Here is a 10,816-nt window from a genome sequence, read left to right on the forward strand (position 1 = left end):
CTCTGTGCTGAAGGCCCCAGTTTGAACTGGAAAACTCAGGACCAGGAGGGTTCCTCACTGACCCAAGAATAGGATACAGCTGCCTATCCATGAAGGTCATTCAAGGCAACCCTGGTCATAGAGGGTTGCCAACACTAGTGTGGAACAGTACCAGCTCTCACATACTTTATTAACCAGAGACCATGCCAGCCTATTGTTTAAATAAGAATGTGAAGGTATATCTAGTGAGTATGCCAAAAACTGCTCAGTTCAAAGTCACAATCTATTGGAAATTTCAGATCCAAGACGACAGTATGAGACCTCCTTGTCATTCTAAAGATCCCCCTTAATCCCACATCATTTTGAAGCTTTCCTACTTAGGAAGCTGTCTAATTAAATAATCATTAAAATTTCAATTCTTTCCTGACATTGTCACAAAGGTAAACAGGATTTAAGGTGTGGGATGTGGATAAAGTGATGATAAAGGCTTTTTGTGTTTAACAAGAAAAAGTCCCATGTACACAGGATCAGAGATACTTCTCCATGGAAACCTTAATATTCTCTCAGGTGATGATTAGCTGAGAGTCAGAATGATGTCATGAAACAGTTGAAAGCCAGTAAGAGTATCAGGAGCCAAATATTATAAGGGCCAAGTGGACAGCCCTCTTGAGAGAAAGGCTAAGCAGCCCAATACCTCAAACTCGGCAGCTTAATTACAACATTTTGGAGATGACTGTCCAAGACTCCCAGTTCAGGAAAAGTGTCTCTTATTGCTTTCAAGTGGACATTAATAAAGTCAACTGTCCTTGACATGTGACTTTCACATTATCACAGATTCTATTATTATTTTTTAAATGCACATATATGTCCTCAGTCAGTTAATTACTTCCTGGGAAAATGCTCCTTGACCGAGGCAAATCTTTGAGCAAAAATAGTGTAACTGGGACCTTGCTTGTATGTTTACAGATTCCACCCATGTCACCTCAGGAAGCAGTGATCTTCTTGTACTCCTAGAGCAGAACGGAGAGCTTTTCATACTGAACCACAAGTGGCAGGCAAAAGGGGAAAGCTAGAAAGATAAATACAGAAAGAGAGAGACCAAGATCAACAGAAACAAAAATATAAAGTGACAGAGACAGAGACAGACTCCCATCTGTTAGGTCACTTTCATTGGTATATCAACCTCAAAGCACACCCTCCTACAATAAATCTTCAAAAGGAATTATATTATCTGACAAGGCCATACCTCCTAACCCTTTTCTGACATTTTCTCACAGGGAATTTCTTTTCCCCTAGGGTTTTTATGTGAGCCAATAAGGTGCTTGAATGAGATGTGTCAAATTTCTTCTTGAAGGAACTTAGTGCTATGAACTTTCCTCTTGGCACTACTTTCATTGTGTCCCATCAGTTTGGATATGTTGTGCCTTCATTTTCTTTGAATTCTAGGAAGACTTTAATGTGTTTCTTTATTTATTCCCTGACCCAGCTGTCATTTAGTAGCAAGTTGTTAATTGTCCATGTGTTCATAGGCTTTTTGTTATTTCTTTTGATGTTGTGAGCCATCTTTATTCCATGGTGATCAGATAAGATACAAAGGAGCATTTCAATCTTTTATCTGCTGAGGCTCACGTTGTGACCAACCATTTGGTCCATTTTGGAGAAGGTTTGATAGGGTGGTAAATTTTTTTGTGTTTGTGTGTAAGGTTCTGTAAATGTCTGTTAGGTCCACGGGATTCATGACCTGTGTTAGATACATTGTTTAATTTCTGTTTTGTTGACATGTCCTTTGTTGAGAGAGGGGTGTTGAAGTCTCCCACTATTAATGTGTTGGGATCTCCATGTGGTTTATGTTTTATCAATGTTTCTTTTACATATATGGGTGCCCTGGTATTTGGGGCATAGATGTTCAGGATTGTGATGTCTTCCTGGTGGAATTTTCCCTTGATGAGTATGAAGTGTCTTTCCCCATCTCTTTTGATTAATTTTTGTTATAAGTCTATTTTATCAGATATTAGAATGGCTACTCCGGCTTGCTTCTTGGGTCCATTTGCTTGGAAAGCAGTCTTCCAAGCCTTTACCCCCAGGTAGTCTCTATCTTTGTGACTTAGGTATGTTTCTTGTATGCGACAGTTTACTAGTTCTTATTTATGAATCCATTCTGTTAGTCTGTGTCTTTTTATAGGAGAATTAAGTCCATTGATGTTGAGAGAGATCAATGACCAGTGGCTATCTTTATTTTTGATGTTGGCTGTTGTAGTAAGCTTGCGTGCTTGGTTGCTTTTTGTTTTACTGTAGTGAGGTTAATTATTTCCTCTGTTTTCTTGAAAGTAGCTAGTTCTCTTGAGTTCTATTTTTCCTTCTAGTATCTTCTGTAATGCTGGATTTGTGTGTAGGTATTCTTGAAATTTGTTTTTGTAATTGAATAGCTCGTTTTCTCCATCTATGAGGACTGAGAGTTTTGCTGTGTATAGTAACCTGGGCTGACATCTGTATTCTCTTAGGGCCTGCATGATATCTGTCCAGGCCCTTCTGGCTTTCATAGTCTCTGTTGAGAAGTCAGGTGTGATTCTGATGGGTTTGCCATTATATGTTACTTGGCCTTTCCCCTTGCAGGTTTTAGTATTTTTTCTTTGTTCTGTATATTTACAGTTTTGATTATTCTGTGACAGGAGGATTTTCTTTTCTGGTCTAATTTATTAGGTGTTCTGTAGGCCTCTTTTACTCTTATAGGTTTCTCCTTTAATTTGGAGAAATTTTCTTCATAATTTTGTTGAAAATATTTTCTGGGCCTTGGTGCAGGGAATCTTCTTTTTCCTCTATTCCAATAATTCTTAGGTTTTTTTCTTTTTATGTTGTCTTGGATTTCTTGGATGCTTTGTGTCAGGAATTTTTTAAATTTATTATTTTCTTTGATGGATACATCAGTTTCTTCCATTGTGTCTTCCACACCTGAGATTCTTTCTTCCATCTCTTGTAGTTTGTTGGTTATGCTTACCTCTGTAGTTCCTGTTTTCTTTCCTAGGTTCTCCCTCTCAGTGATTTCCTCCATTTGTGTTTTCTTTAATTCTTCCAATTCTATTTTCAGATCTTGAACCTTTGGTGATTTCCTTCACCTGTTTGACTATATTTTCCTATTTTTCCTACAATTCCTTCAGCTGTTTGTTTAAACATTCCTCTGATGCTTTTATTTCTTTCAGTGACACAGACTGTTTTGCTGCATCTTCCTGTATTTCTTTACGGATGACCATAATCTGCTTTACAATATCTTCCCATGATTCTTTATGCATTTTCTTTACTTTATCCATTAATCTCTTCATTAGCATAGGTGTAAGGTCATCTTCTTGTTGAATTTTACTTATGTTAGGGTGTCCAGGAGTACTTGCCATTGGATTACTGGGTTCTGGGGATGCCATGTCCTTTTGCCTTTTGTTGGTTGTGCTTTTTTGATGGCCTCTACCTGTCTCTCTGTCTCAGTTGTTGTCTGTTAATTTTTGGTGCCTGCTGAGTCCTGGGGCAGGGAGAATCCACTAGGGCAGGGTTCTGAAGTTCTCCTGTGCTTTTTAGGTATGGTCAACTGAATAGTGGTGCTTCTCAGGAATTGTCACAGTTTACTTCAGGTATATGAAACTGTGTGGTAACTGTGGTATTTAGGAAGGCTCTCCTCTCATCAGAAGAGGTCCTGATGATGGCTGTTCTGCTGCTGGGTTTCTTGCTCTGAATTAGTGAGCAGCAGCTGCTGCTCTAAAGGTGTAATTTTTGGGTGCAACCCTCTTGAAGGACCAGGGATTCCCACAGTTTTGTCAGTTTAGCTAGGGATAACTGGTTGATCCTTGGCACAGTATCTGAGGGCTGCTGTAATGGCTTTCTGGCTTTTGTAGGTCTTAGGATGCAGCTGTGTGCCCCAGTGCCCTACTGGTACTCAATAATGGCCAGTGAGCACAGTACTCCTGCCTGCAGAAGAAGGCTAGAGCCTAGAGTCTGCGTAAATCCAGAGAGTCTTTTGGTGCTGGTTTTCCTGAGTGTTAGACCTGATGATCCCCCCATTGTGTTGTTTCCTCCTGACAGGGACACCCAGTCTTTGCTTTGGGGATCACAGTTCTGTCTAGGATGGCAAGTAGAACCCACAGTCACAGATGTGCGTGGCTCTACCTTTCTGGCTTTTGGGAGCCTGGGCGTCTGCCTAAACTGGGTAATTTTTCCTGAGACCTTTTTGGGGTGGTGGTATCAGCTGAGTGCTCTGAGATGATATCAGCCATTTCCCTCCCTGTGGGTTTGCACCAGACAGTGAAACTCAGTCTCTGGTGCCTTGGGACTCACAGTTATATCTGGGGCAGTGAATCAGGCTCACAGGCAAGACTCTGTGCTGGCACCCATGGAACCTGAATCTTTTCCAGGGGATCTCTGGGTGACCTAACGTCGGTCCCAATCGTTTCCTGCAACTTGCCGTTATCTCTTGACTGGAAATTCCAGTCTGTGGTGTGGTGGTGCCCACAGTTCAGTCTGGGATAGTGACCATCCTACACTAGTGTGTGGCTCTGGGCTGCTGACCAAGTGCCTGGTGGAACTGGGATCTCTTCTGTGGTTTAACCAGGTGAGTTAAAGCTGATTGAATCCCCCAGTGTTGGGTATCCTCTCACCTGGGAAACACAATCACTTGTGTTTTATGGCCTTGAGTTCTAATTGCTGGTCACTGTGCCATTCCAGCTGTGCTGCTGGTCAGAATGAGAGTTGTCTCAGTGCCACCATCTTACCCCTAAGCAAGTTTTTCTTTTTAAGCAACATCATTTTGTTATGATTCCTGTTAGAGTTTCTGATTCTTGGAATGATGAAACAGAATTTAATTGGACTCAGGTTCAAAATCACCTTGCTGATATTTGGTCTAGCAACAACTTTTCATTGGACATTTTTTACAATAAGAAATAAAATCCATGACATAGCATCTGCCAAGAAACCTAGGTTAGAATTGGCCAATACAGCCTGGGATAAGTTTATTACCCTCAGGAGGCACTTTCCTTCCTTTACTGTGCTTTTGTGGGGACTGACACTGGCAGGCATGGCAGATAAGGCTTTGTTGGCCTGTGGCTGCCTTCCTTTTATATTACAGTTCTTTCTTCAACAACTTCAATGCATGCAAGTACAGTTTCATGAATTTAAATTAAAGACCTATAACAACCCCATTTGATAAGGAGGTAAGTCAATACATGTAAGAGTAAAATTGTGTTTTTTCCAACCTAAGACAGAGGCTTTTAAAAAATCTCATCCAAGACTATGATGACAAGTAGGAAAAATGCACATTTTGCCAACCTAAGACAGGCTCTCCATAAACAAAGAAGGGAGAACTAAACTAGTCTGTTAATTGGCATTCTGCCTCCTGGCCATTGTAGATACTGGTTTCATCTAAAATCCATGTCTCAGAGACAGTCCTTGCCAGTCTCTGCAAGGAGGGTGTTCTGAGCCTGAGAAGTAGATAGCTTGCTATCTCCCTGCAATCTTGGGAAACTGACAGCAAACACTGTATAACCTTGAGTGAATTCCTGCATGCCTTGCCAAGTGGCACAGTTGTGTTGCTACTATGAAAAAATTTTTTGATTGTACCCTTTGCTTTATAAGTGTTTGCACGTTCAGTAAACTGAGACTTGATCAGGAATCTGTCTTGTCTATATTCTTTGAGTTTCTTTCCACCCATTTCCACTCCCTCTTTCAGGTGGACAATGTTCTATTAGCCCACAGGATGGGTCAAATTACCTTCTCTTTTCCCTGCTATTATAGATGCAGTATCCAAGGTAAACCTAGACGCTGCCAACCTATTATTACCAATAAAAATGTGAAGGTACATTGAGTCAGTATGCCAGTAACTGCTCATTTCTATGTCACAAACTAAGAAATTTCAGAACCTAGACCACAGTAGGAGACCACCTTCTCATTAGGTACATTATCTTTAATCCTACATCATTTTGAAGCTTCCCTACATAGAAAGCTCTCAAATTAAATAATTATTGAGCTTCATATTATAACAGAGATTGTCACAGAGGTAAACAGGGGCAAAGGTATGTGATCTGGATAAAGGGATGAGATAAAGGCTTGTTGGGTTTCACAAGAAAGAGTCAAGTGTACACAGGATCAGAGAGATTGGACACTGAGAAAAGTTTGTTTACTCATCTCTATTGAAACCTCAACATTTTTCAGGTGGTGATTGGCTATGAGGGAGAATGATGACAGGCTAAGGTGAAAGCCAGTTAGAGTTTCAGGATCAAGTTATTAAAAAAGCCAAGTGGACAGCCTGCTTGAGAGAAAGTCTGAGCAGCCCTACAATCTGGGCACCTGAAAGCACAACCCAGAGATATCAGTTCCTGTGTCCAAGACTCTTAGTTCAGGAAAAGTGTCACATATTTCTTTTAAGGGGTCATTAATAAAGTCACATTTCCTTGAATGTGACTTATGTTATTACACATTCCATTGTTATTTGTTAAATGCACAGATATGTCCTCATTCAGTGAATTACTTACTGCAAAAATGTCGGTTGACCAAGGCAACTAACTCTTTGAACAAAAAGCATTTAATTGTTGCCACACCCATGCCAGTGTTGCCATAGTAGCATAAGCTACAGGGCGGGGGATATGATTTCCCCAGAAATAATGCCCCCTGGAAGGTCCCTGACAAACTCATCCCACTTGGAAAAGAGACGTGTTCTGAGATTTCTACGCTTCTTCAGTTGTGGCTCTGGGGCTGGAATAATGAATTCTTTGATCTTTCCCTGTGACACCTGAAACAGCACAACTAACTTTATAAAGAAATTTATTATTAGTAGATTGTTAAAGGCTTTAATAAAAATAAGTTTAAGGAAAGTAATGAATTAGATTTAGTATTAATAGGCATTAAGAATAGGGAAATAATAATAGGCTCCTTAAGAAATAATAGCATGAGAGGTGCACCTGGTGGGAGTTTCCCCCTCCCTTCAGTGCCTTGTTCCTAGAGAAGATCATAAATCTTGGGCAGGACATATGGGAGGAGGGTTAACAAAGGTGTAGTTAGATTTTGATATAGAGAAGGACTTTGGCAGGCATCTGACTTAGCTCCTGACTTTCCTCTTCATTGGTTAGCAATAATGAAACTATATTTGAGGTTTCTTTTCCTTTGTTTGCTCTGATCAAAAAGTTTTTAGGCCAAGATTATTTGTGGGTACTGCTTTATGTTTGACTGCATTTTGAGTTAAAATGTAAACTTTGTATTCTTGGTAAAAGTCTGAATGTTCTGGGAAGTATGCCAATTTTAAGGTGCCGTTTGTGAAATCATTATAAAAATACTAGCTTGATTTCAGTAAAGTGCAGCAGAGTCAAAACCATCAAGGTGTCTCTGTCTGTCAATTCTTCGCCGAAACCATGTCTTCCTGTCTAAAGCCTTGTTCTCCCGCGAACGACGGGAGCCCGACTGGGCCGGTCCATGGCAGGTGGCGCCTGAACAGAACAGGGACCTGGGACAGGTAACTTTCTCTTCTCTTTCTTTTCTTTTATCAAGGCACTGTAAGGCTCTCGTCAGGATACTGCAGGTCCGCTGACAAGGAGGTCAGTTATAGACGAGAAATCAAACATGGGGCAGTCTGAATCAAAGCAAGAAAAAATGTTCCTTTTGGTTTCAAAGCATTAGAGTTTCAGAAAAAGTCTTAAAGGACTTTCTTGATTTTATTAAGAAGGTCAGCTCTTGGTTCCTGGCGGAAGGCTCCCTGACCTTACCTGATTGGAAACGAGTGGGTAAAGACATGAAAAAATATGTACAAGAACATGGAGAAGGGGAACTCCCCAATCATGCTCATCCTCTTTGGCTACAAATGAGAGAATTATTAACTGATGAAACAGATTTTGAAGGTCTGGTTCATGAAACCTCGTCTCTGTCTCTAGATCAGACGAATGAGGTGAAACCTATTAATCAGCCCACTAAATCTTATGGAACAAAAAGTAAGCCATCTTTAAAATTTGATTATATTAAACATGAATCCTCCTCCTTGTCTAGTGAAAATGAAAATGATGATTCTTCTGATGGTGATGATCTGGAGGATGAGGCAGCTAAAAACGAGCCCTTTGAGGAAAGGGATCATTTTCATGATCAAGACCATCCTCTAGTGGCTCTGGCCTCTAAAAAGCAAAGAAGGGATAAAGTTAGCAGGAGGAGAAAACCTCTGGCACCTGTTGGTTTTCAGGGAGCGGTGGAAGAAGCTAAAAGAAAAGGAGATCTAACATTCACCTTCCCAGTAGTGGAAGGAATAGATGATGAGGAACCTATTTGGAAACCTCTCTCCTTAAAAATTTTAAAAGAGTTACAAACTGCAGTGAAGACTTTAGGGGTCTCCGCTCCTTATACTTTGCAGGTGTTGGAGATGGTTGCAAGTAATTGGTTAACCCCACATGACTGGCATCAGACTGCAAAGGCTACCCTGAGTCCTGGAGACTATGTTCTCTGGAGAACTGATTATGAGGATAGATCAAAAATTACTGTTACCCAATTACAAAGAAAAAAGGGCCAAAACCTGGGCTGGATATGCTGCTGGGTATGGGAAAATATACTACTCCCCAATCTCAAGTAAAAATACCAAAAGAGATCTTGGAGGCAATTACATTAAATGCTGTCCAAGCATGGAAAAAGTTGCCACCTCCTGGAACCAAGGGAACTACTTTATCAGAAATTAAGCAAGCAAATGAGGAATCATATCAAGATTTTGTGTCTTGACTTGAGGAAGCAATTAATAGGATGCTACCTCCATCCGAAGGAACAAAAAATGCTATTAAAGCAGTTAGCATGGGAAAATGCAAATTCCCTATGCCAGGATCTGATTAGGCCTCTGAAAGGGATGGGGACTATTCAAGATTACGTAAAAGCTTGTGTGGATGCCTCACCAGCAGTCGTGCAAGGCATGGCATATGCTGCAGCTATGAAGGGTCAGACGTATAGCGCCTATGTTAAGAAAACTTATGGAGGAGGGAAAAGAGACTCCTCCAAACCCACATGTTTTAAATGTGGAAGGACAGGGCACATACAAAAGATGTGTCGAGGAGAAGATAAACAGGAGAGGTCAAGGAAAGGTCCTACTCCTGGTATCTGTCCCCGATGTGAGAAGGGGAGACATTCGAAAAGTGAATGCAGATCCAAGTTCCATAAGGATGGAACTGCTCTGACAGAAATAAAGGAGAAAAAGTCAGAGAATGAGACAAAAAACTAAATGAGAGGCAACCTCTCAGCCCTGAAGCAAAAAGAGAGGAAGAAAATTGTGAATCAAAAGGTTCACTTAATCCTGAGGCTCCAGAATTTACTATTCATGATTTGCCTAGGGCCACTACAGGAAGTGCTGGTCTGGATCTCTCAGTAAATAAAGATACAATCCTCTCATCATGGGATGGAGTATCTCTAATCTTCACCTCTGTTTTAGAGACTTTACCTCAAGGCACAGTTGGGTTAATTATTGGCCGAAGTTCAAATTACAAGAAAAATTTTGAGGTTTTGCCTGGGGTAATAGATTCAGATTTTCAAGGAGAAATAAAAATAATGGTAAAGCCGTTAAAGGAAACTATACAGCTACATAAAGGACAAAGAATAGCTCAATTGTTGTTGTTGCCATATTTAAATTTACCAAATTTAATATTAAAACAGGAAAGACAGCAAGGTCATTTTGGCTCCTCTGATGTCGTGGCCTGGGTACAAGACACAGGTTGTGAAAGACCATTTATGACAGTTAAAATAAATGGAAAAAATCTGCAAGGCCTTATGGATACAGGGGCAGATAAAACTTGTATAGCAGGGAAGGATTGGCCTTCCTCTTGACCCTGTGAAAGGACTTCTTCCTCTTTACTAGGGCTGGGGTTGGCATCTAATGTGGCTCAAAGTTCTCAGATGTTAAAGTGGGAACTAGAGGGAAAATCAGGAATGATTCAGCCCTATGTTATACCATCCTTGCCATTTTCTTTATGGGGCAGAGATATGATGCAAAAGATGAATGTAAAATTGGTTGCCTCAGATAATTTAAGCGATCAGCATTTTTCATAGGGACCACTGAGAGCTCACTTTATGCAGATAAAATTGATTGAAAGTCAGAAGAGCCTGTATGGCTCAATCAGTGGCCCCTAACGGAAGAAAAAATACAGGCTATAGAACAATTGGTAAAAGAACAGCTACATAAAGGACATATAGAAGAGAGCAATAGTCCTTGGAATAGTCCAATATTTGTTATTAAAAAGAAATCAGGAAAATGGAGACTTTTACAAGACCTTAGAGCTGTTAATGCTACAATGATTGATATGGGGGCATTACAACCTGGCCTCCCCTCTCCTGTCGCAGTCCCTAAGGGATGGGAGATAATAGTAATAAATTTGCAGGATTGTTTTTTCACAATTAAGTTACATCCAGAAGATTGTAAAAGATTTGCTTTTAGTGTTCCATCAGTAAATTTAAAACGTCCATATAGGAGATATCACTGGAAAGTTTTACCTCAAGGGATGAAAAATAGTCCAACTTTATGTCAAAAGTTTGTAGATAAAGCTTTAAAATAAGTCAGAAAAAAATATAAAGATGCATATATCATTCATTATATGGATGATATATTGTTGGCCCATTTCTCCAGGGAAGTTATACAAGAGCTTCTCGCTTATACTATTGAGCAATTTACTAAATTTGGTTTAATTATAGCTCCAGATAAGGTTCAAAAGAATAGGCCATTAAGTTATTTGGGTCAATTAATTTATGATGATTATATAAGTTCTTAAAAGGTATCTATCAGGCTGGGTAAGTTACAAACATTAAATGACTTCCAAAAATTATTAGGCAATATTAATTGGGTTAGGCCTTATTTAAA

This window comes from Meriones unguiculatus (assembly GCF_030254825.1).
Source record: "Meriones unguiculatus strain TT.TT164.6M chromosome Y unlocalized genomic scaffold, Bangor_MerUng_6.1 ChrY_unordered_Scaffold_25, whole genome shotgun sequence".
Lineage (NCBI taxonomy): Eukaryota > Metazoa > Chordata > Mammalia > Rodentia > Muridae > Meriones > Meriones unguiculatus.